We start from the raw sequence: 8,867 nt of genomic DNA, 5'->3' as shown, positions 1-8,867 counted from the left end.
AGCTGGGGATAAATATTATTATTATTATAATTAATCAACAGGTGGCGCATGGCGAGAAAGCTTTTGTGTGCTAACCTTGTATTTCTATATTGGTAGGTCCGAAATCTGATTGCATATGAACATTTTTATTTCATTTTTGGTCCATTCCTGGGAGCGGTAGGTAGGGGTGTTTTATTATTCCATTGATAAATTGGGCTTTGGTGCGGTGAAAGCCCGACTACTTCAAAGGAAACCACAGCTTTGCACGTTGATTTCAGCCGTGAACATCACAGAGTATCTTCAGGTAATCGCATGTGTGCCTTCTAAAGAATGTTTTTAGGGACGAAGCGGCAGTCTTTTCTAAACATCTGTAGATTGTAGCGTTGCCGATAAGTGACGGAACCGGGAAGAGTCCAACACTATCAGCAGCGAGCACTTTTATCGATTACCTGAATTAAGGGCCAGTCGCAGAACGGCCGAATTCACGGATTGATACACAGGATCGAGGGGTTGCCCAAGTTCCCGGGCACTATTCTTGTCGTTCAGCGGCTGTCGTTCACCTTAAAGGCACAAGCAGAAATAGGGTGTAGCACTGCTCCTTATATTCTCAACGCGGGGCAGTATGCTAGCCAGCGCGAGTATTCGCATATATAAATATCTAACAGTCCTTTAAACTGGGTTCTAGAAGGGACGTGAACAACCGTCGGTGGTCATTCGACGCACTCACTACCCGAGAAAAAATGTTGTCTGATGAATATGTGCACTGAGTTTAAAAATTACCTTACTATGTCCCCGCCTTGTGTTTGCTGGGCCAACGGTTAAAAAGCTGTTTTCGAAGCTGTGTTCAAACAAGACATTAGTGAGAATTAGGTCCCCTCGGAGACGATGGTACTCCGGGTGAGTATGTGTGAATCACCTAAACCATTCCTGGGTTAGGGTTCATACGAACATACCGTGGCACAACGTAACAGTTCGACACCCATTCGGGTTGTGCCCGACCATTACGTGAATTTTTTCATCCCGCGGGCATGTCACAGCGGTCGGGGTGAAAGCCCTGCCAGCAATTCAGCTCAGTCATTTGGTACGAGCCAGCAGCAACGGACGGTGTCAAATGGAGTTTGGAAAGAAAGAAAGTAATATGGCGAATACCAGTGAGAAATGGGAATAGAATAGTTATATTCAGAGCGATTTCATTATGGTTAAACGCGACTGAGCGTTGGTGTGGGCTGCCATATCAAGCAGCGATGTTGTGCGTGACACTACAGAGTTAAAACGCTTTAAAGGTGCGTACATTTTATCAACAAAAATCTAATCTACCACCGAGAATCTAGCGAGGTGCAGCTTCAGAATTTATATCGATCAATTGCGGTTTCGTCAACCAAAATTCTCGCGTTCACAACAGCACCATTGCTCCCCTGACCGCTGATAGTTAGAGGAGAACCTGATGGTTTTTCACTGCATAAAGTGAGGGCTTCCACTCATTGACCGAACAAGTTTTGTTGATGGTGTTTATTTTGATTTTGACTTCCCTCAGAGGCGAAGATGATGTTCACACATAGGCGCTGTTACGTTCGGCAACATCAGCGACGTTCAGAAAAACAACTGATGGCGAACTTGCCTATCTATTGGTTGTACTTTTGCGTCTGTTTAAATAATGCAACTGAAGCGCAAAACTCTGAAACGCAGTACTGCTGCACCTTTTAGTGTCTGCGAATTAATGTGATCCAAGCTGACCTCAACTTTGGCCTGTCGACAGATACGTTTTGTTCACCAGTTGCGTCCCGCTATTACCGTTATTCTGCTTAAAGCCAAGTTAACAGGTTGGTTTGAACTTATCATGCTATGAACACAAAAACACGAGAAGGCTCCCCCGTGACAGGGAGGTAAGGAGAACCAGGAACGATTTATTTCCAAGCTGCGAAGGGCAGTCTCATAGGGGGAAACTCGCACTGATAAAGCGTTCTCTTACACAGCACGACGCGGACTATGCTCAGGACTGGCGGCTATAAGTGAGGTGTTGAGCACAAATGTTTAACTCTGATAGGCGTGCTAAAATGTCCCGGCTGTTCCCCAAAATCTGGCTTTGAATAAAGGGCGTGTGAGTGGCCTGAGTGACTGCAACGTATTTTCCGTTGATTACACTTCGAAAGTGCACCGGATATTGCGAGGCGTCCAGGGAAAGTTACTATTTTTGATGTTTTCTTCCATGTTTTTATTGCACATGGCTAGAGAACTCGGGCTGTCTTCATGTCCTGGTTTAACCCGAACACCAAACACCCTTTGACTTTACTACTGCGCTCATTTCATTGGAAACACATGGAGGTCGTAATTTTGCTGCTTTTACACCTGGTAGTGGTTTTTTAAAAAAATAATTTGGTATCGTCATCAAGTTCTACACATTTCGGCAGTACGGTCAATTTGGCAAACTTCGTTGTCATGTAAGATATAAGGAAACATGAGTCTAGTTGGTTTAAGGCATAACCTGATGAAAATATTGCGATAACCGCCCCGCTTTGCCCAGACTACCGCCAATTGACTTCACACCAGCTCGTTTAGAACCATGATTGAGAAACGCAACGTAGCCGCAGAAGCTATAAAGGGGTGCGGCATATTACGCCTTACGCCACGGATGCCAGTGAAACACATACAAGCAAACTCTTCTCCTCCTAGATCGCTGAACACATCCGACCACATGACATCCTCTCATATACACGTATGCATACAACAGATGGTGCACTCCCTTACGTAAAGTGGTAAATTTCAAGGACACGAAAGAGCATTAGCGGGTCATTTGTGATGGATAATTTGACACAACAGATGCAGTGGCCAGCGTTGTCGTATATTTCCCGGAATCACGGATTGATGCGCAGGATCCAGGTTTCCAATTGAGTTTCCCGGGGCCGGTTTTATTTTGTCGTTCAGCGGCTGCCGCTCGCCCGAAAGGCGCAAGCTAACAAAGGGTGTAGCATTCCTCCGCATGTTTTCAGCGCGGGGCAATAGGCTTGTCAGCGCAATGGCCCACACAATGAGTGATTAATAGTGCTTTGGAATGTATTTAATACACACCGTGGACAATCGTCGGGGGAAGGTCATGGTACATATCAACAACTACTACATTATAAAAAATTGTCTAATGAAAGTGTTCCCTCTGAGTTTAAAAATCCCAGACATGCGTTTGCTGGGTAAATTAATAAAAACGCCGGCCAAACCTTCAAACAGGGCAGCAGAAAGAAGTAGTGCTCCTCGGAGCCGATGATACGCGAGGTGAGTAAAATCTAGCACCACAGATTTTGGGCTGGCTACCATTTTTGGAGCAATTTGCTTAAGCCGCTGAATGAAGGTTACGTCCTGCCTGCGTCCTGACTAGACAACTTGGTTGGCATATCTAAGAAGCAGTCAAAAGCAGCCCCCATAGACTGTTTGGTGATCCATGCGAGCCATACGGCAAAACGTGCCCCAAATCATCCGCAGAACCACGAGTACCTTCTGGCCCGATTTCTCATGGTGCATTGAGAAGCGTGTGTTTGGAGAGGGCCGGATACACAGATGCTTTTTGGCATCTATCCTCGTGCCTCATGTTATCATCTAACCATACACGACAAGGGCGTTCGCAGAGTCCCCTCCGAATGACATATGGACGCACATTTTACCATTCAGAATAAGGTGCAAGTCCAAGAATCACTGCGTTGGAGCGTCCCCATCCACTTGTAGTGCACTGGCATCGGAGCTCCAGGGTTTCAAGTCGTCCGCAAAACGTACACATGGAATTGCAAGAACACCTGGAAGGTTATTCATGTATATTAGAAACAGCAGCGCTCCTAGAACCGAACCTTTAGGCACTCTAATGAGCACCGGTGTGGAGGAAGCGTAGGTCGAGACTGCTTTCACCTGATATGGTCCGTCTATTGAGGAGGCCTTAATCGAGCGCGGAATTTCCCCTTGAATCGCGGAAGGCTTGAGATTGTGGAGCAGCGGACGTGTGGCTAGATTGAATAACTCTGAGAACTCGAAAAATGTGGCACCCGATATGAGTTCCTCGTCCTTGGTTGGTGTTACCATGTCCATACGTATGAGCATGTTCGTCACGCAAAAGCGGTTTGGGATAACTCCCTAATGAACTGGATGTATCAGGATGCTGGAGATATGGTAGTCTATGTTGGCTGACTTCAGAATGTGTCCCATCACCTTGCGCGGTGCTGTAGTGAGGCCAAAAGTCCTGTACATACCGGGTGATAGTCGGTTATCGAAACTGCAAATTGACGCGACGACCGCTTCCCACCAAGCAGAAGGAAGTTGTCCTCCGTCAAGCGACTAATGAAACACTAGGTAAAAATACTGCGCCAGTATGAACGAGGTTTCTTTCAGAATCCTTGGATAGACAATTTCTGGTCCCAGTGCGCGCAACGAGTTTGTCTTGCACAAAGGGTGACGTATGTCTTCCCACGCAAGGACAAATTTAGTGAGAGGCCGTTCCTGGTAATGTCTTGACAAGATAGAATGTGATGAGGACTCTGGGGTGGAACATAAGCCTAAGTAATGTTCACTGTAGACCTTGGATATTACTACTGGGGCGCTCGTGTGATCCTCGATCATGCCCTCGAAGGGATCGCGGTTGGCTTTTTTCTGCAGAAACAGCTCATGTATTTAAACAGAACATTTCTGTTTTTCTGAGCGAGGTATGGAATAGTGGCTTGTTTTCATAAGTTCCACTGCCGGATTTCTGATTTGCAGCAATTTCGCATTTTCTGAAATTTATGCGATATCATGAAAAGTGGCAATAAGCGATGCAGACTTGGTTACGCCTAAGACAGCGTGGGGAAGCAAACAGACTTACCAGGAGTTTTTCTCACCTCTGGGGGAACTTGCCAAGGTAGGACGCAATCAGATCGTGATGGGCAAAAACAGAACGAAGAAGGACAAAAGGTGGCACGCTGCCTCGCTTATGATAAGAAAACATCACTTCGCGAAAAATAAGGAACCAGAACAACGAATATACTGCAGTTGCAGGACTGCAGCTGTCTGGCAGGTCAATTTGAATTAACGTCTAAAGCAACTGACGAGGCCTTTACAGCCTCGGATTGCTATGGCCAGGGTCACAAAAAATTAAGTGGGGAGGACGAATAAGATGAATCAGCAGTCCGGAATCTCATATGCACCTTGTACATTGAAACTTTTATCACTATTGTCACTACTGAATCGGGGTTGGGTGCAAGATTTGCTCGGGGGAGGGAGTTGGTGCTAACGCACAAGACGGAAAGCTATCTGCACGGAAAATTGCGCACTTTGTGGGAGCACAGAATAAAAGTCAACGACATGCTAACATGCAAACGGAAAGTCCAGCAATTTAGAGTGAAAGCGCCCAGGTGGCGGCCGGGGCCTGGGGAAGAGTTTGGTCACAGATATAGGTAGGGACAAAAGCGGATGAGGGGTCATCGTCAAAAGTAAGAGGGTAATAGAGCAAGGAGCATCATCTGTAACATTTGTGCGACGATACCAATCGAAATCCTTTGGCAATACACGTACAGTCCACTACAATTGACTCACTGTCATTAAATATACACAACAGCATACCCGGACATGCGCGAACAGCTGCCAAAAATTGTAATTGAAGTTCGTCCAGAATGTGGCACTGGCGTCATCAATCATGATACTGGAGAGAGAGCCCCGCTATGTAGAAGGGTGTGGTGTAACGCCACCAAAACTGTACCTAGCCTCAGCGTTCCGTTAGTATGGTACTCTTTTATCTTAGGAAGTAGGTCTGAGGTGTCTGAATCCCTCCTGGACGAAGACCCGAAAAAACTTTGACTGAACTGATATTTTTCCATATAATCTTTTTGAATTTTGTGCAGTTCGGTTTTGGTCGTCGAACACGCGTAGTTCTGCACCGCAGTCGTTCGACCTTTCTATATGAGCGTCGTGCGAGCTGTGTCTCCAAGGTCCGTTTTTTATGAGTTACCCCGTTTCCATCTGATGCTTTCCAGCGTANCAGTCGTTCGCACTTTCTATATGAGCGCCGTGCGAGCTGTGTCTCTAAGGTCCGTTTTTTATGAGTTACCCCGTTTCCATCTGATGCTTTCCAGCGTACTACGTCGATTTACCCACATAACACAGGCTAATTTTATTGAGCTACAAAAATTACCAAGGGAGTTAAATGGAACAACTGGTAACAAAAGTAAACGAGCTTGTGGTACAGCGCATTTAAGTGAAAATGCTCACCTTGGACAACTTGGTGGCATCTGCACAAGCCAAAATTGTCCGAATGCTGTAAACCTTAGTACCACTGTCTATTGCTGGATCCAGCAGCCACGCATGAACTGTACCGATGTGGCTGGTAGAGTATATGCCTGTGCATGTTTAAAACCGACGCCATTACATTGTTCCCAAGGCACCAGGACCGGCGACATACCACAATGATCGGAGTGGAGTGAAGTAAGTAAGGAATTGGTGAACAAAACACGTGATCACTGTGCGAGCTATTGCGATTTTCGCCGTCTTCAGGCGAGATTTCACTACTTACGGCGAGCTACCAAACCCGAACCAAACACGGACGAAATGCCGCAATATAATTCGAACCCCGCGCGCAAAACTCACTGGTACAATCGAGTCTCCTTCACCCGTCTTTTCGTATCGGAAAAAATTATATACCGGAGCAGCAAGCAGCTCGTGGGACGTGATTGTTTAAACTAGGGAAATCCTTTATCAATGACAGTGTTCGTTGTGTGGGATTTTGAGTGAGCGTCATCGTCTATGGGTAGGTTGAAAATGCAAATACTCAACCGCCGCTAAAACGGAGATGAAAACGTTAACAGATATTGTAGGACATGTTCATGTTTTGATATAACATGTTGACAGCTAAAATCTTCCAAGGGGGACACACCGTCCGTCATTACCGACATCGTTCTCCAACAGGAGGATCTGCAGCATGTTCCCGATCTATCGGACGTAAGTTTCGATACTTATGGTCACATGTGTGCAAGTATACGTATATGTTAATTTCACTATAAAAATAATCAATCTAATGACTTGGTACTTGTGTGACGTAGGTTAAAATATATTTTGTATATTTATAGGTGAATAATTTTCCCACTCACAAAATGGCCGTAGCAAAACATACTATTAATCCCTCTTCCTTAAAAACCCGTTCACGTGGATCAGTAACAATTGTTATTGGTCATTTTGAATAACAGAATGCTTATAATACTAGGATCGCTTCGTACCTTTCATTCGAGGTCACAATGAAATCTTACAGAAGGTTAAATCTAATTCAATTCTTCTTTGCTAACGGGTCATGATTAATCTTAAAGGTAGATCCTTATTAGTGGGGGTTATGATACATAGAAATCCACTACTCCATGCGGTTGAAGCCATTGGAAAGGATATCTGAACTCAATGGCTTTTGATCCAGTTTTCATAGGAAGGTATCATTCGTACATAGCTTCAAGCGTCATCTAGGGAGACCTTAACTTTCATGCGGCTGATCTCCCACTCAATATCTTGCACGATTGGTGAAGCTGTTTGCTGTCCTTGTTCCAGTGCCTAGTTCGGGAAATGACACACCGATGAGGAACACAACATCTTTGTTGCGAACAAGCGAGTGGGATAGCATGATTGTGAAAATATATTAGTGCACTACTGATGATGGCCATAATACAAACCAGAAGTTTTTAGCAAGGTTGAAGTACACTTTCTATATGAGCGCCGTGCGAGCTGTGTCTCTAAGGTCCGTTTTTTATGAGTTACCCCGTTTCCATCTGATGCTTTCCAGCGTACTACGTCGATTTACCCACATAACACAGGCTAATTTTATTGAGCTACAAAAATTACCAAGGGAGTTAAATGGAACAACTGGTAACAAAAGTAAACGAGCTTGTGGTACAGCGCATTTAAGTGAAAATGCTCACCTTGGACAACTTGGTGGCATCTGCACAAGCCAAAATTGTCCGAATGCTGTAAACCTTAGTACCACTGTCTATTGCTGGATCCAGCAGCCACGCTTGAACTGTACCGATGTGGCTGGGAGAGTATATGCCTGTGCATGTTTAAAACCGACGCCATTACATTGTTCCCAAGGCACCAGGACCGGCGACATACCACAATGATCGGAGTGGAGTGAAGTAAGTAAGGAATTGGTGAACAAAACACGTGATCACTGTGCGAGCTATTGCGATTTTCGCCGTCTTCAGGCGAGATTTCACTACTTACGGCGAGCTACCAAACCCGAACCAAACACGGACGAAATGCCGCAATATAATTCGAACCCCGCGCGCAAAACTCACTGGTACAATCGAGTCTCCTTCACCCGTCTTTTCGTATCGGAAAAAATTATATACCGGAGCAGCAGGCAGCTCGTGGGACGTGATTGTTTAAACTAGGGAAATCCTTTATCAATGACAGTGTTCGTTGTGTGGGATTTTGAGTGAGCGTCATCGTCTATGGGTAGGTTGAAAATGCAAATACTCAACCGCCGCTAAAACGGAGATGAAAACGTTAACAGATATTGTAGGACATGTTCATGTTTTGATATAACATGTTGACAGCTAAAATCTTCCAAGGGGGACACACCGTCCGTCATTACCGACATCGTTCTCCAACAGGAGGATCTGCAGCATGTTCCCGATCTATCGGACGTAAGTTTCGATACTTATGGTCACATGTGTGCAAGTATACGTATATGTTAATTTCACTATAAAAATAATCAATCTAATGACTTGGTACTTGTGTGACGTAGGTTAAAATATATTTTGTATATTTATAGGTGAATAATTTTCCCACTCACAAAATGGCCGTAGCAAAACATACTATTAATCCCTCTTCCTTAAAAACCCGTTCACGTGGATCAGTAACAATTGTTATTGGTCATTTTGAATAACAGAATGCTTATAATACTA

This window comes from Opisthorchis viverrini, assembly GCF_000715545.1.
Source record: "Opisthorchis viverrini unplaced genomic scaffold opera_v5_164, whole genome shotgun sequence".
In the NCBI taxonomy this organism is placed as follows: domain Eukaryota; kingdom Metazoa; phylum Platyhelminthes; class Trematoda; order Opisthorchiida; family Opisthorchiidae; genus Opisthorchis; species Opisthorchis viverrini.
This window is presented reverse-complemented; position numbering follows the sequence as displayed.